Consider the following 23,809-nt stretch of genomic DNA (forward strand, 5'->3'; position numbering starts at 1 on the left):
TCATTGTCATTTGCCTCTAGGTAGTTTTTGATTTCCTCAGTGATCTCTTGATTATTTAGTAATGTGTTGTTTAGCCTCCATGTGTTTGTGTTTTTTATGCTTTTTTCCCTGTGATTGATTTCTGATCTCATAGTGTTGTGGTCAGAAAAGATGCTTGATATGATTTCAGTTTTCTTAAATTTACTGAGGCTTGATCTGTGACCCAAGATGTGATCTATCCTGGAGAATGTTCCATGCGCACTTGAAAAGAAAGTGTAATATGCTGTTTCTGATGGAATGTCCTATAAATATCAATTAAATCTGTCTGGTCTATTGTGTCATTTAAAGCTTGTGTTTCCTTATTAATTTTGTCTAGATGATCTGTCCATTGATGTAAATGTGTTGTTAAAGTCCCCCACTGTTATTGTGTTACTGCCGATTTCCTCTTTTATAGCTGTTAGCAGTTGCCTTATATATTGGGGTGCTACTGTGTTAGGTGCATATATATTTATCATTGTTATATCTTCTTGGATTGATCCCTTGATCATTATGTAGTGTCCTTCCTTGTCTCTTGTAACATTCTTTATGGAAAACTCTATTTTATCTGATATGAGTATTGCTACTCCAGCTTTCTTTTGATTTCCATTTGCATGGAATATCTGTTTTCATCCCTTCACTTTCAGTCTGTATGTGCCCCTAGGTCTGAAGTTGGTCTCTTGTAGACAGCATATATATGGGTCTTGTTTTTTGTATCCATTCAGCAAGCCTGTGTGTTTTGGTTGGAGCATTTAATCCATTCATATTTAAGGTAATTATCGATATGTATGTTCCTATGACCATTTTCTTAATTGTTTTGGGTTTGTTTTTGTAGGTCCTTTTCTTCTCTTGTGTTTCCCACTTAAAGAAGTTCCTTTAGCATTTGTTGTAGCGCTGGTTTGGTGGTGCTGAATTCTCTTAACTTTTGCTTGTCTGTAAAGCTTTTGATTTCTCCATTGAATCTGAATGAGATCCTTGCTGGGTAGGGTAATATTGTTTGTATGTTCTTCCCTTTCATCATTTTAAATATGTCATGCCACTCCCTTCTGGCTTGTAGAGTTTCTGCTGGTTAAGCAGCTCTTAACCTTATTGGAGTCCCCTTGTATGTTATTTGTCATTTTTCCCTTGCTGCTTTCAATAATTTTTCTTTGTCTTTAATTTTTGCCAGTTTGATTACTATGTGTCTCAGCATGTTTCTCCTTGGGTTTATCCTGTGTGGGACTCTCTGAGCTTCCTGGACTTAGGTGGCTATTTCCTTTCCCATGTTAGGGAAGTTTTCAACTATAATCTCTTCAAATATTTTCTCGGGTGCTTTCTCTCTCTCTTCTCCTTCTAGTACCCCTATAATGCAAATGTTGTTGCATTAATGTTGACCCAGAGGTGTCTTAGGCTGTCTTCATTTCTTTTCATTCTTTTTTCTTTATTCTGTTCTGCAGCAGTGAATTCCACCATTCTGTCTTCCAGGTCACTTATCTGTTCTTCTGCCTCAGTTATTCTGCTATTGATTCCTTCTATTGTAGTTTTCATTTCAGTTATTGTATTATTTATCTCTGTTTGTTTGTTCTTTAATTCTTCTTGGTCTTTGTTAACGTTTCTTCCATCTTCTCGATCTTTGCCTTCACTCTTTTTCCGAGGTCCTGGATCATCTTCACTATCATTAATCTGAATTCTTTTTCTGGAAGGTTGCCTATCTCCACTTCATTTAGTTGTTTTTCTGGGGTTTTATCTTGTTCCTTCATCTGGTACATAGCCCTCTGCCTTTTCATTTTGTCTATCTTTCTGTGTATGTGGTTTTTGTTTCACAGGCTGCAGGATTGTAATTCTTCTTGCTTCTGCTGTCTGTCCTCTGGTGGATGAGGCTCTCTAAGAGGCTTGTGCAAGTTTCCTGATGGAAGGGACTGCAGTTTGTTAGAGCTCCCTTGAGACAACCCAACACTGGAGCCTACCGGGGCTCATTGGTGGGGCTAATGGCAGACTCTGGGAGGCCTCATGAGAAGGAGTACTTCCTAGAACTTCTGCTGCCAGTGTCCTTGTCCTCACAGTGAGACACAGCCACCCCCCACCTCTGCAGGAGACCTTCCAACACTAGCAGGTAGGTCTGGTTCAGTCTCCTAAGAGGTCACTGCTCCTTCCCCTGTGTCACAATGTGCACACTACTTTTTGTGTGCCCTCCAATAGTGGAGTCTCTGTTTCCCCCTGTCCTGTTGAAGTCCTGCAATCAAGTCCCAGTAACCTTCAAAGTCTGATTCTCTAGGAATTTCTCCTCCTGTTGCTGGACCCCCTTGTTGGTAAGCCTGATGTAGGGCTCAGAACCTTCACTCCAGTGGGTGGACTTCTGTGGTATAAATATTCTCCAGTTTGTGAGTCACCCACCCAGCAGTTATGGGATTTGATTTTATTGTGATTGTGCCCCTCCTACCATGTCATTGTGGCTTCTCCTTTGTCTTTGGATATGGGGTATCTTTTGTGGTGAGTTCCAGTGTCTTCCTGTCAATGATTGTTCAGCAGTTAGTTGTGATTCTTGTGCGTTTCACAAGAGGGTGTCTATTTCAAACCTTCTGCTGCACTTTCTCATCTTCCATTTTCTTTGGCTTTACTCTCTGATGATAACTTCACTTCCAAATGACATCTCGGGCTAGGAAATCCAAAATCTGTAAGGCAGGTCAGCATGCTCTAGAAATTTCTTATCTTGAGTAAAATTCTTAAAGGAAAAGAAGGAAGATTATTTCTTTTATTTCATTTCAAATAATTAGCTGTTTAAGAAGCTGAAATGAGAGTAGGTATAAAGAAAGACAAGAGTTTGCTTATATATTACTGAGAAAAATATCGATTTAAAAGTACACGTTAGAGAGGTCATGAAATGATGGTTTGGAAGATTATGTTCTTGCTTTTCTTATTGACACAGATAAGAAGTATAATCAAAGATAAAGTCATCATATCCGAACAATTAGATAAGATTGTTCTATCATTCAGAAGCCCTGTTTTTTATCCATAGCTCAAATTATAAGTAATTTTCTTCTTTAATTATATTGAAAAAATAATTTTATATGAATGTTACAAATTTGCTTTACTCCATTTAAAATTTAGATACTTTAATTCATCTGTGTAGTGATTGCATATTATTGAAATGTCCAGCATTAGCTTTTGATCTGAAAATGTTGTCAAGTATTATGTGCTCCTATTCTCTGTGTGAATATAAGTAAAAAATAGAATAAACCTAGGCATGAAATTCTTATCCCTCTAAGGAACCCCCCACATTGATGTTGCCTCTTGCATATGTCTCTTTTAAATAGGAAATTTTATTATATATTAATATAATAATATTATATTATTCTTATTACATTTTATTATATTTTACAATGAAGGGAATAGTTGGCAAACAAATGATGGCTAAGGACAAATCATAAATCTTATACCATCGTTTTGATTAAAATGCAATCTGTTTAGATAATGTATAATGTTTTTCTTCAACCCCCACCCCCAGAGCTGAGAAGGGTGAGAAAGTTGAAAAATGGGCACAGATGTAGAGTTTTCCATGAATACTGCTACTAGACAGTTGATAAATCCCCAGACAAAAACCTGGAATTGTATGTAACTAATAGCCAGACTTTCTCTCATGCATTTACATTTGTACATTCTTTATCCATTAGATAATCCAGAGACTGCTTAGTTAATTTTGATTATCTATATAATTGTCAATATAGCAACAACTCCAGATGAGAACAAAAGGAAAGAAACGGGGGGCATTTGGGCTTATCTATAATCATGACAATTGTCATGGGAAACATGGAGGTAAAAATTTAGAAGAAGATAGAATCATACCCAATGAACACATGGGTATAAGTCTGAAAATTTCACTAGCAAAAGCTCTTACCAAGATTTGTCTTCTTTACCTGATCTACTGTTTGGCTCTTTAAAAATTGAAGTTGTACATAAAGAAAATTTGAATTCATTATTTCCTAGGAATCTGAAATGCAACTACCTGAGTAGTTAGGAATTAGTCTATAAGGACCGTATTTTTCTTTGTGTGTTGGGAGAGGCATTTTCAACTATTAGAATAACTGAGTAACCATGCTATGTACCATTCTTTGAATTTCTCAAGACCCAAGTCATACCAGTCATACCTCTTGCTCTTTGATACTAATATTTACACTGCAAATGTATAAATCAAAGTGCAGTTAAGCAAAAATTTTATCACATAGAAAAACAGCTCTCATATCAGAGAAATTTGGATTGTTTTAGAGAATTGTGCCTTGTCATATAATGTGACTTGCATATAATTCACAGTTTAATTCAGGATTAAGTCATATTTTCCTGTTATTTACAATTCTCCATTCTTGAATATGGTACATGTTTCCATTTTTCAACGTCTTATTTTACATCCTGAATGAAAGTTTTATAATTTTCTTAAAAAATAAATATTGTACACATATGCATCCTAGGTATATTTTAATTTATATTGATATTTTACATGGTATTTTAAAAATTATATTTGCTACTTTATGTTTCTAGTACATGTAATGCTATTGAATTCTGTGAATTCTGGAATTCTATTCATTAGTTTGCTTACTTTTTTTTTTTTTTTATTTTTGGTTTATTTAGGTATTTGATCACTGAATAATGAAAACTTGTTTTTTAACCTTTAAATTTTTGTTTCTTCCTGTATTATTTTACTACCCATGATTCTTACATATACTGAATAGAAATATCAGCAAATGTGAATTTATATCTTGTTAACTTCTTTAAGGGAATTCTGTTTTACTGTTAAATATGATGCTTGGATAGATTTTAGAAAATAACTGTTATCTTTTTAAAGAAGTTCTCTTGTGGTTTTAGTGTACTAATACACATTGTCATGAAAAAGTATTTGGATTTAATAAATGTTCACATCTTTTGGAAGTTTTTTAAACTAATTGGTTGACATAATTACTCACAAATTTAAGTTTTCCATTTTAAGTCATTTATGCAATCATGGGTCAATTCTACTTGTTCCTAATAGCTCTCATTTTTCTTTTTTTACCATATTTTTCTCATTGATGATAGCATGACCAGGAAGGATGACTTTATATTCTTTCATTTGAAATGATCTCCCATAAACCCAAAGAGCACTTTCTTATGTTAAATATCTGGATTTTTCATGATCAACTCTAAATATATAAATCAACAGGAAAAATTGTGTGAAAAATCCTATGTTGATTTTTGTCTTTCTGGGGATTCTGCCATTCTTTTTCAGGGAACTTGTTCAGTAAAGGCCCAGATAGTGAATATTTTAAACTTTGAGGCCCATACAATCCCTGTCTCAATTTCTTAAGTCAATTGTTACAGTAGAAAAGCAGACATAAACAGTATATGAAATTAGTATGGCTGTGTTCCAACAAAACCTTATTATGGATACTGAAGCAATCATTGGCAGAATTGAAGACAGAAATAGACCATTCTACAAAAACAGTTGTAGATTTCAATACCACACTTTCAGTAATAAATAGAACATTTACACAGAACATCAAAAGGAAAATGGGGACTTGATCAACACTATAAACCACCTATACCTAATAGACACACAGAATGCTCCACACAGCAACAGAAAAATATATATTCATCTCAAGTACACATGCAACATTTTCCAGGACAGACCATATGTTAGGCAATAAAACAATTCTCAGTATATTTTAAAAGATTGAAATCATACTAAGCATGTTTTAGGACCACAGTGGAATGAAAGTAGAAATTAATAGCAGAAGGAAAACTGGAAAATATGTGATAATTAAACAACATTGTTTTAAAAATTATGGGTCAAAGAAGAAATCACTAGAGAACTTTAGAAAATATTTTGAGATGCAAGAAAATAAAATCATAACACACCAAAATTTATAGGATGCAACAAAAGCAGTGTTCAGAGAAAAATGTATAGCTGTAAATGCCTACATTAAAAAAGAAGAGGGCTTCTCTGGTGGTGCAGTGGTTGATAGTCCACCTGCCGATGCAGGGGACACGGGTTCGTGCCCTGGTCCGGGAAGATCCCACATGCCGCGGAGAGGCTGGGCCCATGAGCCATGGCCACTGAGCCTGCATGTCCAGAGCCTGTGCTCCATAATGGGAGAGGCCACAACAGTGAGAGGCCCACGTACAGCAAAAAAAAAAAAAAAGGAAGAAGAAATATTTCAAACCAGTAACCTATTTTTTTTTTAAGGGACTAGAAAAATAATAGCAAAGTAAACACAAAGCAAGGGAAAGAAGGGGATAATAAAGATCAGATAAACAAATTGAAAATAGAAAAACAATGGAAATAAACCATGAAACCAAATGTTGGGTTTTTTTTTCAAAAGTTAAACAAAATTGATAAAATCTTAGTAAAACTGGATTAAAAAGAGAGAGAATGTATAATAACTAAAATTGGAAACGAATACGGAAGTATTACTATGACCCTATAAAAACTAAAAGGATTATAAGAGAATACTATGACAAAATTTTTATAAAAATAGATAATCTAGATGATAGAAAAATTCTTAGAAACATACAAATTACCAAATCGGACTCAAATAGAAAATCTAAACACATCTATAACAAGTAAAGAGATCAAGTAATTTAAAATCTCCAAACAAAGAAAAGTCTGAGACTAGATGGCTTCACTGAGTGGTAAATTCTACCAAACTACAAAGAATTAACCCCAGTTCTACTCAAACTCTTTCCAAAAAATAAAAGAGGTGGGAACACTCCTAACACATTCTATGAGGCCAGAATTACTCAGATACACAAAGTAATAAAATTACAATCATTACTTCTTGTTAATATAAATACAAGTCCCAACAAAATAATAGCAAATCAAATTGAACAGTACATTGAAAAAGTGATACAACCTAAACAAGTGTAATTTATCCCAGGAACACAAGGGCTGTTCAACATAAGAAATCCAATCAATGTAACACACCACATTAATAGAAAAAGGGAAAATTCACATGATTATCTCAACAAATGAAGAAAAAGGATTTTTCAAAATTCATTTATTATAAAAAAACATTCAACAAACTAAGAATAGATCGAGCTTCCTTAACATGATAAAGAGCACTTATCAAAAACCCACAGTTGACATCACATTTATGAGAAACTGAACTCTTTCCCCATAACATCATGAAAAAGAAAAAGATGGCCACTTGTACTGGAAGTTCTAGCAAAAGCAAATAGTCAAGTAAAAGAAATGAGGTCCACAGTGGAAAGAGAAAAATAAAGTTATTTTTATTCTTAAGATGACATAATTCTATATACAGAAAATCTTATAGAACATCTCACCCCACACCGACCAACACACACCGAAACATATACAAAAACTACTAAGCTAATAATCAGATTCTGCAAAGTTGCAGGGTCAGTTGTTTTCCTCTACACTGTCAGTGAAATACTGAAAAGGAAATAAAGATTAAAAATTTAATTTATAATAGCATCCCAAAGAATACACTGCTTAGGAATAAATTTAACCAAGGAGGTAAGATGCTTGTACACTGAAAGCTATAAATCATTGTTGAAAGCAGTCCATGTTGAAAGACATCCCATGTTCATGGAATAGAAGTCTTACTATTATTTAGATGGCAATATACCCCAAACTACCTACAGATTCAATGCAATCTCTATCAAAATTCCAATGGTGTATTTTGCAAAAATTGAAAAGCTGGATACTTGCATTCATATGAAACTACAAGGGACCTTGGGTAACCAAAATAATATTGACATAAAACACAGTCAGATGACCCACACTTTCTGATGTCAAAGCTTATTGCAAAGCTACTGTAATGAAAACAGTGTGGTATTGTTGTTGGCATACATAAAGACTAGTAGAATAAAATTGAGAGTCCAGAAATACATCTATGGTCCATTGAATTTTGACAAGAGAACCAAGATCATTTACTAGGGGAAGGAATTGTCTCTTCAACAAAAAATAGTGCTGTAATAAGTGAATAATCATAAAAAAGAAAAAAAAGGACCTTAATCTCACTCCATAGGAAAAACTCAAAATGAATCACAACAAAAGTATGAGTTAAAATTATAACAAACTATTAGAAGAAACTAGAGATAAATTTTATCACTGAGAATCTGGCAATGAGTTTTTAGATTTGACACCAAAACCACAAAGAACCAAAGAAAAAATAAATTGTACTTCATAAAAACCAAAATTTTTGTACATCGAAGGACATTATGAAGAAAGTGAAAACATAACTGACAGAATGGGAGAAACTATTTTCAAATTGTATGTCTGATAAAAGTTTAGTATCCAGACTATACAAAGAACTCTTACAGCTCGTCAAAAAAAGACAACCCTATTAAACAATGTATAAAAGACCTGGACAGATATTTCTCCAAAGAAGATACATATATGGCCCAGAGCATGAAAAAATGTTTAAGATCATTGGGTATTATGGAAATGCAAATCAAAACCACAATGAGATATCACTTTACACCCTCTGGGATGGCTTTAATCAAAAAGTGAAAATAACAAGCATTGGCAAAGATGTAGAGGAATAGCAATCCCAGTACATAGCTAGTGAGATTGTAAAATGGAGCATCCACTGTGGAAAACATTTTAGTAGCTTCTCAAAAAGTTAAGCATAGAAATAACATATGACATAGCAATCCCACTCCAAGATTTAGACCCAAGAGAAATGAAAATATATGTCCACACTGAAACCTGTACTGGAACGTTCATAGCAGCATTATTGATGGTAATCAAAAGGTAGAGAAAGTATTCATCAGTTGATGGCTGAATAAATACATTGTGATATACATCTGTGTTGTTCAGACAATGGCATATTATTCAGCCATCACAAGGAACAAAGTATTGACACATGCTACAATGAGGATGAAACATGAAAGCATTTTGTTAAGTAAAGGAATCCAGACACAAAAGGTCACAACTTGTATTATTCTTTTATGTAATATATTCAGAATAGGCAAATCCATAGAGACTGAAAGCAGATTAGAGATTACCAGGGGATGGGTGGAAAGAGAAATGAGAAGTGATTACTTAATATGTACAGGGTGTTTTACTGAGGTGATGAAAAGTTTTGAAACTAGACAATGTTGTGAATATACTAAATACCACTGAAATGTACAATTTGAAATGGTTAATTATATGTTTTATAAGTTTTATTTTTAAATTTTATATTGGAGTATAGTTGATTAACAATGCTGTATTAGTATCAGGGGTACAGTAGAGTGATTCAGTTATACATATACTGTATCTATTCTTTTCAAATTCTTTTACCAGTTAGGTTATTACAGAGTATTGAGCAGAGCTCCCTGTTCTATACAGTAGGTCCTTGTTGGTTATCTATTTTAAATATAGCAGTGTTTACATTTCAATTCCAAACTCCCAATCTATCCTCCTGGCCCTTCCCCCAGTAACCATAAATTCTCAAAGTGTGTGAGTCTCTTTCTATTTTGTAAATAAGTTCATTGTATTATTTTTTTTAGATTCCACATGTAAGCAATATCATATGATATTTGTCTTTCTCTGTCTGACTTACTTCACTTAGTATGATAACCTCCTGTTCCATCCATGTTGCTGTAAATGGCATTATTTCATCATTTTTAATGGCTGAGTAATATTCCATTGTATATATGTACCACATCTTCTTTATCCATCTTCTTTATCGGTCTCATTGTTTGCAAATATTTCCCCCCATTCTGTGGGTTGTCTTTTCATTTTGTTTATGGTTTCCTTTGCTGTGCAAAGGTTTTGAGTTTAATTAGGTCCCATTTTCAATTTTTTGTTTTTATTTCCATTACTCTAGGAGATGGATTGAAACACATATTGCTGAGATTTATGTCAAAGAGTGTTCTGCCTATATTTTCCTTTAAGAGTTCTGTACTATTCAGTCTTACATTTAGGTCTTTAATCCATTTTCAGTTTATTTTTGTGTATGGTGGCAAAGAATGTTCTAATTTCATTATTTTTATATGTAGCTCTTCAGTTTTCCCAGCACCAATTATTGAAGAGACAGTCTTTTCTCCATTGTATATTCTTGCCTCCTTTGTCATAGATTAATGGACCATAGGTGCGTAGGTTTATTTGTGGGCTTTGTATCCTCTTCCATTGATCTATATGTCTGTTTTTGTGCCAGTGCCATACTGTTTTGATGACTGTAGCTTTGTAGCATAGTCTGAAGTTAAGGAGCCTGATTCTTCTAGCTCTGGTTTTCTTTCTCAAGATTTCTTTGGCTATTCAGGGTCTTTTGTGTCTCCAAATTTTAAATTTTTGGCTCTAGTTCTGTGAAAAATGTCATTGGTAAGTTGATAGGGATTGCACTGAATCTTAGACTTCCTTGGGTAGTAGTATAGTCGTTTTGAAAATATTGATTATTCCAATCCAAGAACATGGTATATCTTTCCATATGTTTGTATCATCTTCGATTTCTTTGATTGGTGGCTTATAATGGGTTGGCCAAAAAGTTCGTTCATGTTTTCCGTAATATCTTATGGAAAAAACTGAATGAAAATTTTGGCCAATCCAGTAGTTTTCTGAGTATAGGTCTTTTGCCTCCTTAGGTAGGTTTATTCCTAAGTATGTTATTCTTTTTGATGCAATGATAAATGGGATTGTTTCTTGAACTTCTCTTTCTGATCTTTCATTGTTAGTGTATAGAAATGCAACAGATTTCTGTGTATTTATTTTTTATCCTACAACTTTACTGAATTCATTGATTAGCTCTAGTAGCTTTCTGATAGCATCTTTAGGATTTTCTATGTATAGTATCATATCATCTGCAAACAGTGACAGTTTTACTTCTTTTCCAATTTGGTTTCCCTTTATTTATTTATTTTTTCTTCTCTGATTGCCATGGCTAGGACTTCCAAAACTATGTTTACTTTAATAAAAAATTACTAATGAAAATAAAAAGATTAATCTAAATATGTGAGAACAAGTTGTACATAAAAAAGAATATTAATATTTCATGTAAAATCAAATGCAACAATATATAGTATTCATAATATTAATAGCAGGTGAAATAGAATTGGGGGAAAAGAATCATTAGAATGATAAATAAGGATACAGTACTCATCACAGTTTTGAACTCATGCCTCAAATGACCCACTATCAAAATATATCACCAGTTATAAAGGGAAATAACAATAAGTATACAGTTTAGTACAATATAAGAGAATATTAAGCTCATACAAGTCAAGTCAATTGTAGAATATTTTTAAAATGCAAATGAATAAATTTACTTAATTCTAACTTGTCAGGAGCTAATTATTTAAGGAAAAAAGTGAAGGAAAAACATGATCTCAAAAAACATCTGGACACACATAAATTAGTGAATTATTTAAAACTTTAAATGACATTTTATTGTTATATTATTTTAAATATATACAATTAGGTATACTCTTTATTTTATGAGAGACATTTAATGCTAATACTAAAACCTGACACAGATTCCTGACATAGAAAATAAATCTATAGGCAAATCTTACATACCAATAGATGCAAGAAAATTTAATGCAAAAGTATCCTATAATTTATGTAAGGACTTTTATAGTCATGCAAGGAATAGCATTAAGTCATAAATTAGATTAATGAATTCAATCTATAAGTTAAATAAAATTCAGCAAAAATGTATACTATCCTATATACACTATGAGCCAATATGAGCCTGTGACTTTTTGGACACTTTTCAAAAAGTTAAGTATAATTTTATGATTATTTTCATATAATTTATCTACATATGTTATTAATAATATTCCATAAAATAATTGCTTTTATTTTACTGTTTTTAATTTATTATTGCTTGAGTATTAATACTATTACCTTTTTAATACTTGTTGTGTCTGGTCAATTTACTGAACAGTCAATACATCCTATGATGTTTGTAATTTAATCATTTCATTTTTTATTGTTGTTCAATTGTATCACCAAGACAGAATGATATGTCTGTATTCTTGCAATGATTAAATGCTATAATTCTATTTCCTTATTACTTAATTGTCTATATTTACAGGGTAATTTTATGTAATGTTGAGATAATATGAATTACAATGCTTGGTGATTATGTGAATGCCTCTAATGTTTCACTATTTAGTTATTAATTTGAGAGGGACATACTTCTTTTCTCAGTTTATCAGTACTCTGTGCAGGAGTTTATTCAATAACCATTCAGAACATTCTAAATTAATTTTGTGCTTTATTGAACTTTATGGAAATTGCAGTGGTAGAAATATGTATGTGATTTTAAAAAATATGCTACCTGCTGCATAAAACAAACCCCAACATTTCAGTTGATTTATACAATAGAGGTTTATATTTCACTCTTGCAGTAATTAAATATGGTTTTCCTTGTTCAGCACGAAGTTTTTCTCCATATGGTAAATCATGGATCCAGTATCCTTGCACTGTATGCTTTTACCATTTATTAGGACCTCCTAAAAGGAGTTTGCTTTAGTGCCACTGAAAGTGCTACTTTGGTGCTCCTGAAAGTGTGCTTTAGTGCTACTTGTCATTTCCACTCTAATGCTTTCCCAGGGAACTAGTTACATAGTCTGACCTACATTCAAAGGAGATAGGAATGGGGTAGGACTGGAAAATGCTCTCCCTGGATGGACAGCATCTTTTAAGCAGCAACTCTTTTTATAAATGTTGGAACATGAATAATTAACAGTTAATGCTACAAGAGTGACTACCTATAATTGCTAAGACTACTTATTTTAGCATCACTCATTTCTACCTTAATCTCTTTTTTAAAAAAGAACATAATGCAGTGGTACTAGAATATAATATTTATAACCACAATTTGTCTACTCTTTCTGTACTGATAATATTTTGTGAGGTTTTCAGTGCCAGAGCAAGGACAAAACTATTAAAGATATAATAAATATTTTAGTGTATATTAAATGCAAAGATCTTGATAAAACATATATTTAGTTATTGAGTGACACGTTATTCATTTTATATAAACTGACTGCATGTTTATAAATCATTATACTCAGATTCAAAAAGTATTAAGATTTTTATATAAAAAAATCAATACCTATTTCTTTAAACCAAAGTTTTGAATGAGTAAAATCACTTAGTATCATTTCAATTGCTTTCTCTGTTGTAATATACTAGGTAGACTGTCCATGTGTATTTGCACATAATGAACTAAATAATTTCAGACAGGTCTGTGAGTCTATCTTGAAGACAGAGGTAAAAGTGAAGCAGTTAGACTGGTTGATTTACCTTTGAATATTTAAGACCCACCACAATGATATTTAAACAATGTAGTAGTCTTCAAACTTGTGACAAAATCACCTGACAGGCCTATCAACAAGAAGTCGTCTGAAAAATATAGACTTCAGTGAGATTTATAAATAGAAAGTTTACTTTTTTTTTAATATCCAAAAGGACAAATTTGCCTAGGGTATTATATGACTGAAATGGTGATCCATTTAAGATCTTGATCTTGAATTATTGTTTGTAGCTGGTTGTAAGAGCAAATTACTTTCACAAGAGTGAACATGAAGATTGAAAAAAACACAGTATGGCAGTTTTGCTAATAATTACAACCCTAAGCTACTTGATAGATGAGTATTGGTAATTAAACCATTGGATGTAATGGGGACCTATATGATTCACTTCTCAAGAAAAAAAAGGGACATGAAATAACAAATTAATGTGATACTTAAGTGACCACTCTGTGTTCACACATTTTCCAGCATTAGAGGGAAACCGAAATAAATACTCCAATCTCTTTTTTGGTTTAAAGCAATTGGAAAGGATATTAATGGGGTCTAATATCAATGTTGACAGATAGCAGAGAATAGAGAAATGAAAGGCTGTAGTAATGAAGTCATCATAAAGAGGGATGGAAAAACTAGGCAGGTAAAATTTGAGAAGAAAAGAGGAACTATATGGATTTCACTTTTTCAAAGATGTAAATGAAGGAATAATTATAGTGTGTTGCCAGATTCTCTCCGTATTCACTCTTCTCCCTTTCTTCCTCCTTCCCTCTCTCTCTTTCTTCTTTCCTTCCTTCCAGCTATTGCATATAATATTAAAAGGATTATTATTTTTTTCATTTATTTGGATAGTCTATGGAAAATACTTATTAGGCAGGACACCTTTCACTACAGAGAAGCTTAAGAAACAATAGAACGACTGTGACATACAGGATGCATTGAAGGAAACAAGGGCCCAGAGTTAGGGATATAAACTGTGGTTGGAGAAAGTCACAACTAGGGATAAATTTTGTCTTGGTTCCCCTTCCCTTTCCCTATGTGGATTTTCCCTCCCATTTTTTCTTCTCATTTAATTTCAGGCTTTTAGTATTTTTAAGATGAGTGTAGGTACATCTACATAAAGAAATGTAATATGAAAAATATAAAAAAGTGGAAATAATAAAATCCACTCAACTCAGAGTACTGAGTTCTAACTGTGCTAGAGCAGTTCCTGAAGATCACATAATACTTTTCTATTTCCCCTTATGTAGTCAGAATATAAAACTGATCCAAATTATATTGTTGCTTTTTTTTTTTTTTTTGCAGTACGTGGGCCTCTCATTGCTATGGTCTCTCCCGTTGTGGAGCACAGACTCCGGACGCGCAGGCTCAGCGGCCATGGCTCACGGGCCCAGCTGCTCCGCGGCATGTGGGATCTTCCCGGACCGGGGAACGAACCCGTGTCCCCTGCATCGGCAGGCGGACTCTCAACCACTGCACCACCAGGGAAGCCCAGCTTTTTTTTTTTTGTTTGTTTAAAGAAAGCATCTTCGGTAACAGTGGAACTTAGAACACTTCTTAGAACACTTAAAATGAATCATGAAGTCCTGCAACAAAAACTGAAAGTGAAAAAATATCTTACCAAATTATAAGAATAATTGTACTTTCACTCAATATTCACAAATACGAGTATAAAACTTCTATTACCTAGACTCTGTGTCTTTAATTAATCCTGTTTCATTAACTCCAGTGAACTCTTGTAAGAGTAGAATGCAAAGTAATGTTTCTGAAAGTGTCCATTCTGATGCCCAGGCTCCAGCAATTTTTATCAAGCCTAACAACTCATCAGAGTCTTGAAGATATCTCTGTGGAATTTTACACCACAGATGCATTGTGCTTTTTGGATCAGTTATCTGTATCACTTGCATGCTATCCCAATAACTAATCCTGAAATTTGAGTAATTTTACACAATTCTTTTAACCAAGATTATTGAAAAATATTGTGTACAGACATCCTCAGTTCTTTGTCTCATTCAACCTAATTTTCTATTTCTTTACTATATTAAAGTATCAATCCAGGTAACCGAAATGAATATTCCATTTTGATCTAAAGACTTATGGATAGGCAGAAGACTAGACAAGTTGTCAAAGTCCCTTCCTGTCTAGAGAATTGGCATTTGGAAATATAAATAAGTAAATCTTTCTTCTAGTTTACATGTTGGATAGTAATTTTATTGTGTCATTTTTCTGAGACCATGACATATTTATTTGCATTTTTAATGTTCTTTCATTGTTTTATTTAAAGATTTTATTGATGTGGACCATTTTTAAAGTCTTTATTGAATTGGTTACAATATTGCTTCTGTTTTATGTTTTGGATTTTTGGCCACGAGGCTTGTGGGATCTTAGCTCCCCGACCAGGGATTGAACCCGCACCCCCTGCACTGGAAGGCAAAGTCTTAACCACTGGACAGGGAAGTCCCTCTCTCATTGTTTAACTTTTTCCTCCTACGTATTACAGGTAATACTAAGGTGTCTCAGAATACAATACACTGTTTCCTCTTAGAACCTCCTCTTTTATCACTCCAGTATTTGATTCCTATAAAATTTGCATTTATTTGAAAATCTTTGGTGTAAAAAAACTTTAGTATCTGAAAGCCGTTTTGCTAGCTTATGACAAGTCTTCAAGTTCAGGCTTATCATTTCTCTATTCATTTTTTTCAGTAGGGTAGAATCAGGATTTGGGGCAAATACATTTAAAATTTCCAAGTACTATGCATTTATTTTTCAATTACAAGAGCTCCTTGTTTTCTGCTTTTAATTTTAAATAAAAATTGTATATGTAAGTTGTACAACATGCTGGTTTGATATATTTATAGTTAACTGATTACCACAGTTAAGATAATTGACGTATCATCTCCTCACATAGTTACCATTTTGTGTGTTTGTGACAAGTCCACTTGAAATGTCCACTTCTGAGCATATTTTCAGTATTCAGTACAGTATTTTTAAGTACAGTCATGTCTGTACATTAGCTCTTTAGATTTATCCATCCTCCATAACTGCAAATATTTACCATTTGAGCAACATATCCACATTTCCCCCATGCTCCTAGTCCCTGGTAACCACTGTTCTACTATCTGCTTTTATGAATTCATCCTTCTTTTTAGATTTCACATATAATTGAGATCATACAGTATGTGTCTTTCTCTGTCTGATGTCTTTCACTTAGAATAATGTCCTCCAGTTTCATCCATGTTGTCACAAATGGTAGAATTTCCTTCTTTCTCATGGCTGAATCATATTTCATTGATGGAGAAGATATTGGAAATGATACATCTGATAAAGAGTTAATATCCAATATATGCAAAGAACTCACAATTCAACATCAAGAAACCAAATGACCCAATTAAAAAATGGGCAGAGGACCTAAATAGACCATTTTCCAAAGAAGACATACAAATGACCAATAGCCATATGAGAAGATGCTCAATGGCACTAAGCATCAGGGAAATGCAAATTTTTATTATATCTGTTTTACGTCAAGTGTAAATCCCCCATGGATATGACACTATATTAGCTGATTCTTCCTTACAATCCAATGTGCTCCACTAATTAGTAAGAAGCATGATTCGATTTAGAGTAGCAAATCAGAGTTCACATTTCTGGTTTTTACTTCTAATGTGTGACTTGAAAAAAAAAACAACCTTCATCTTACATCAATATTTCCTATTAGATTTTGAGAATACTAAATATTTTTTTACCTTGGTATCACAACAATTATTACATTTTCAGACTCCAGTGAAGAAGTACTGCGTATGAGTAATCAGATAGCCACTGTTACCAAGAATGATGCTTAGAAGTTGAACTTTCTTTCTGACACTCATAATCCCACACTATTCCTTCAATTCACATTACTTTCTACTAAAAAGAGCTTCTTAGAATTACTTTTACTGCTTCCTATATTACTTAGTAACTAACTTTGTTTCTTTATCAATTCAGTTAAACAAAAAGTATTGTGTCCCTAATGTATCCAATACAGTGTTGGATATTTGGGATACAAAAATGAAGAAGTTGAACAAGAATGATAGATTAGAAACAAAAGTCAGCCATAAGCTATCCCACTTCTTCCATTCCTTTGCCTATCTCTTATCTTGACTCTGCATCCTCCAATAAATAGTAATAAATCAATCTTCCCTGCAGTCAAAAAAATTTTGCTAAAATTTTGACTAGTTCAAATTACTTTCAGGATAAATTCCAAGTTTCTAGGCATAACTATATAGGGCTCTTGAGGGCACAGCCCCTGTTTCTGTCTCCATCTTCATCCCCTCATATTTCACACTTCACAAATTCCATGCTAAAATACAAAATGCTTATAATTTCCCGTTCACTTTGTCCTGTTTTGTGCCTCTCTCCTCATTTTCTCTCTCCCCAAGAAACTCACTTTCCACCATTTTTAGTATTACTATTCTTCCTGCAGTTCAGAAGACTTCTTCTTCAGGCGTCCTTTGTTAAATATCAGATTCAGACAGTAATTTTTGCATGTGGTCTCACATCACTAGTGCATCTATCTATCTTAGCATTAATATATATATAGAAAGTGTCCATTGGTGTTTCTGCCTACTGCTCTAAACTTAAACTCCTGAAGGGCTGGAATCATTTATTCTTCATTTTGTTCACTCCTTTCCTCTAGCTCAGTGGTCGGCAAACTGTGTTTTTAAAGGGATAAGCAGTATGCAGCATTTTAGGATTTGTGGCCATAGGATCTCTATAACAGCTACTCAGTTCTGCTGTTGTAGCATCATAGCAGCCATAGGCAACAAGTAAATAAACAAACATGGTTATATCCAATAAAAATTTTACTCACTAAAACAAGCTTTCTGGCCTTAGCTTGCTGACCCTTGCTATAGCATTGTGCTAATAATATAGTGCCAAATAAATGAATAAGTCCCTGACTTATTCCTGTGCTTGAATTCTAACTGGGTAAAGTGCCAAGTACTTGGTTCCCTCTGGAAGAGCCCTGTTGCCTCTATCGCCAGCACCCTACATTGACAGTCACTTATCAATGCCTGTATATCTTCTCTGTGCCAAGGACTCAAGAAAAGATGACTCAAACATGGGCTTTTTCTCTCCTAAGGCCATGTGTGTCAGGGAGAATTACAATCAGGTGCAACTATGGAAAAACAAATCAGGTGCAACTAATGGAAAAACATACTCCATTGACTTAAACAATCAAGAAGTTTTTTTTCTCTCATATATCAATAATATCAAAGTATAGCATTTGTGACAGCTTAATTATGCCTTTAAGGACTCAAATTCTTCTTTATCCAGTTGTATTCTCTTTGCATAAGGTCTTTGTCCTCATGTTCACAAGATAGATGCTGACTATCCATGCATTATACCCATTTTTCAGGTAGGAGGAAGGGAGAAGGAGACTAGAACACCTGCTTATTTCCTCGTGTGTAATGGTCTATATTGCATGACTTTTCCTAACTACAATGCAGATTGGGAAATAGTAGTAACACTGTTGCAATTTTTATAATAGAAGACATCTGGGACCTAGGACTGAATGGATATTGAGTGAATTTTCCTAAAGTATATGCTACATCATGCTACCTCTATGTATTGTTCTGCAAAGTAGAGTGTTTTATTACACTTGAAATTGGCGTAAAATCCCCGGCCTTGGCCAAATAATTTTCATAATTCCTTTAATATCATGAGATTTCATTTAAATTTAATGTTAAATTAGGTCTATTTTGTCACCATGTAAATTTAATATTAAATTAGGACTATTGTGTGTGCAAATTATCATTTTGTTTATCTAGCCCTCACTCTCACTTAACGTCTTTACTATGAGAACTCTTGACATGGAAATAATTTCCTCCTATTCTCCCTAAATGTTAGTACTTTATTTTGTTATAAATTTGTACATGGAAAAAATTATAACATATGGTCTAGAATTTGATATTTTACGAGCAATTTATATTTTCAAAGTACTTTAAAAATCATGTATCCGTTAAACTTATTTGAATATTATATTGACCTACTTTTTCTTTCATTATGAATAAAAGGCTTTTAGTAGAGAACAACAGTAATCTAATGTTATAGTTAAGGAGATGAAGTATTTCACATTCATTTTTCCATAATGAAATCTCTAAGCCTTCACATCTAAAAATGCATACCTGAAGAAAATAATTTGGTTGTAATTTCACATTTCATAGACATATTGCATTAGACCTGTCACTAAAGAATTATCTGCTTTGTGGTAATAATTGTTATTAATTATCAATATTTCAAAATAATGAGAATACAGTGATGAAATATATGTCATCACATAACCCTCCATTGAAAAATAACACGGTAGGGAGAAAGTAGAAAAAGCTAAAAGGCAAAGGGAAATTTGATTCCCTCTTAGAACTAGAACACCATCTCTTCTATGACTCTGCACAGGTATTTTAAGATTTCTGCCTTAGTGGTTTTATTTTGCTCTTTAGGGTTGTATGTATAAATAACCTACTGTTTAGAAAGGACTTATATGAAGACTGAAATACAAATGCTAAGTAATATAACTTTACTTTCAAAAAGGTTATCAACGGGGCTTCCCTGGTGACACAGTGGTTGAGAGTCCGCCTGCCGATGCAGGGGACACGGGTATGTGCCCCGGTCTGGGAAGATCCCACATGCCGCAGAGCGACTGGGCTTGTGAGCCATGGCCACTGAGCCTGCGTGTATTTAACTATGAAACTATGTATTCAAGAGATACTGCTGTTTTCAAATTGTTATAGCAACAAAGATAGCATTATTTATTATAGTCTGGTTAAACTTCTAACTCTACAAAGACTATAGGAATATATATATTTAGAGTTCCCTTCCTTCAGTGGTAAGATATTAAAAGAAGCTTTCCTGTTTTGAATCTCTCCTCTCTTGTTCTTTTCAGTTTACCTTTTGTTATAGAATTAACCTGTGACACCCCAAAATTGAGCTCTTGCCTAAATGAAAATTAATCCCTAAGTCTCAGGCTGTTCTTTTAGTTAGTACAATCAACTTTGATATTAACAAGAGAATAAATATTGAAGTAAGACTTATTAGGCTTGAAATCAACCTCCACTACTTTTATGTCTTTTTATATCTTAGTTTTACACTTATAGAAAAATTTTACAAATAGCAGAGTCCCATATTCACTTCACCTGATTCCCCTTTATGTTAGCATGGTAACAAAACATGGTTTTGTGGCAAAACCATGGTACAATTATACAAACTAAGAAATTAACACTTATACAATTAAATATAATAACTGTATGTATACTAACCCATGTATTCACACACTCTTATATTTATTTCTGAATCTATCCACCCATATATATTTTACAACCATAAGTTCCCATTGATACTTCCATTAAATGCAACATTACAGCACTCATTCTCACCTTCCTCCTTTCCTTATTTGTCACTTTTTCTCTTACAGTAAGCAATTGACTCATGATCTAAGATACATTTACTTAGATGTTCAACTGTAGTATACATTTAACAGAGTTTCAGAATTCTAATACTTACTCTAATGAAAAAATATATACTCATCCTTAAACCACTCTTACTAGAGCATTTTAGTAGGTTAGTTCATTTACTTTAGGAATTATGACTTCAAAACAATAACAAAGCTCTCATTAAATGTATAGAAAAAGAAAAGTTTTTTGTCATTATTTCTTTGTTTTGCTGTTTCCAAATAATGCATTCTATTTTCATGGCTAGATTTTCATGTAAAGCTAATGGTATTCCTATGTGCCACAGATTTTGATGTAAGTGCAATCTCTCCCCTATAGGTTTTTCCAGCAGAGAAAGGAAATGGGTCTCAAGCATCTCATTGCATGACTCCTCTGCACATGCCGACTTAGCTACCATGTCTGGACAAGTGAGTACACCTTTAGACTCAAGCACAATGGCATATAGATGTACAAATTACTGTCATTATTATAATTGCACTACTATGCCCTATTGAATGCAGTGAATTACCATTACATTATGAAAGTTATCTTAGAAAGTGTGTGAATAATATATTACATTTTTACAGAATAAATGAAAATGGAAGGAATGGCAATATTAAATTAAAAATGCAGTGAATGCATATATTTTATTATACACTAATATTCAGATAAATGCTGACAAGTTTATTGATTTTTTTGCTCATTTCGCTTATAAAGGTCAATTTTATGCCAGTTTCTAAAAAAGAATAGTTGTTGACACTTTCTAGGCAAAACATAGATTAGTGAAAATTCCTCATTCTCACAATGTCTTTATAGCACATTATTTTTATCTTTTACCTTTAACTAGCCTGAAAGTCTAGTTTTCAGCCATATTTTTGTTTGGTTGAAATTGCAGTTCTCTCAAGACAAGGCTATGTAAAAACAAGAAAATGGATATAGTGAGAGAAAGGCATAGATTCTCAAGCATAATTAAAATGAGGTTGCAGGAATTAGAGACCAATTATATATAGAAATAAGAACTTTGTTGTTTCCTCTGATAATATTTTGCTTTATTATTTTTGTACTCCAATAAGTTTTAAGCACCATTACCAGTTATATCTCTTAAAACTGATAAAACAACAGAGGATAATTTACTGATCATTCAACTCTGACACAGAAAATAGTTCCTGAGACTCTCAAGAACTAGAATGAAAATATTAAGAAATTCTATTTGTCAATTAAGTTTCAGTTTCAATCATTTGTGAAGAAATACAGAAATCATTATTTTCTAAACCATAAAAATGATAAAATGAGGGTAATATTAACCTAGTATATTTGGTTATTTAAAGTCTTTCAATAAATTATTGTTTAGAGAGTCAATTTTTCCAATGAATAAAATATATATATTTTATTACTTAAACTTTTATTGATTCTTATAATTTTGAATTGAAATCATCCTAAAATAGTTTAACCTAAATATCTTACAAATTCAAAGAGAGAATATTAAACACAATCTCAACCTATCCCTCCTAATTCATTTAAAACTGTTTAAGTACATACTCTGTGGTACTTATTTTGGTAAACATTCTAGAGAGGTGGTGGGGGTGAATTAGGGAGTTTTCCCAGTCTAGAGTGTGGAATCCAGACACATGCCTCCAAAGCGATTCTAAGCAACACCAGTCTATCAAGAAGCTTGAGCAGTTAGAGGTAATGCCTTTGCTGGCACATTCAGCAGGTGGTAAACTCTGTTAGCAAAGGTCATCACATTCACGGAAAAGACTGACGAGTACAGTTTTCTGGTAACTGACTATACCGCTGAACTGAATGAATAAGCATTTTCAGAACTCTAATGGAAAGCTGATGAACTCATAAAAGTGGTAACAAAAGATCAAGATGAAAAAAAAAGTTAATTACATGGGACTGAGTGACCTGATGAGGATGATTATAATTTTTGTGACTTTCTGTTTGAATTACTCCCCTCCCCCCAAAAAAAAGTTATCATATGCAAAGCTACCAGCTTAAGCAGACAATGCCAAAGGGGACAGTGGACAAAACTATACAGACACCATCCATGCCAGAAGGTACACTGAGGCCCTTTGAAGCTAAAGGGTTTATGGCAGGGAAGGTAACTCAGAACTGGCCAAAACCAAGAGGATGATTTCAAGTGGGTTTTAGGGGACAGCTGTGGAAGTCAGAAACAGTGCATATGAGGCTGAAGACAAACATAGGATGATAATAATAAAGAAGATTTGCTTGTGTCTCAGAATCTAAGGAAAGAAGAACGTTTTTCAAACAGGCAATATCTAGTTTATACAGTTCCTATTTTTGTTCTTGATATTTCATTAAAAATAATAATATTATTATTTTCTAGTATTTATATAGTGTCTGCTCCGTACCAGGCACTGTTCTAAGAGCTCTGTAACTCACACTGGTGGCAATTCTCTAGAAAATTAATAATAGTATCCTATCTTGTGGGGGGAAAAGATACATAAGAGGACTGAGTAATTTGCAAAGGTCACATTTGAACTGGGATTCAAACCCGCGTTGTCTGACTCCAGTCTTTTCTCTTTCTCCCTGTGACATACTACTTCTCAAATATTTAATCAAATGTTACCCTTTTCTCTCTAAGGGAAAGATGGCCTTAACTTAATGCTGTTCCGTCTATCAAAAGTGCTAAAAAGGTTAGTTTTGGTGTACTGACATTATGAAGGATTTGTTCAATAACTGAAATCTTTGTTAGGAGAAGTTTGCCAAAATACTATTTTTAAAAGATAAATATGGATTTTTATTTATGATAGGGTCTTTCTTTTTTCCCTCCATCTTCACTTGTTTCCTTTTTTTCTTTCTTCTTCAGATAAACTTTGGTTTTAATTATCTTTGTGATATTCTGAAAATAATATTAATGTACGAAAATTAAAATATGTCAATAATATAGTCATTCATTAAATTTATCACCACTAGATGTCTCCAAAAAGTTTGTGTGTGACAAATTTAAAATTCGGATCCATCTACCAATAAACTCTCAAAGCCAGAATAGCAGATATCTGAAAACTACTTCAGTTTGTTTCAGGGATGAAACTGGAAGAGTTTGCTGAGCTCTTGATTGAGCTCACTTAGGTGATTCTTTCCACAACATTGGTCGTAATTTCTAC

Source organism: Neophocaena asiaeorientalis, unplaced genomic scaffold (genome assembly GCF_003031525.2).
Source record: "Neophocaena asiaeorientalis asiaeorientalis breed wild unplaced genomic scaffold, Neophocaena_asiaeorientalis_V1.1 scaffold26, whole genome shotgun sequence".
Taxonomy (NCBI): domain Eukaryota; kingdom Metazoa; phylum Chordata; class Mammalia; order Artiodactyla; family Phocoenidae; genus Neophocaena; species Neophocaena asiaeorientalis.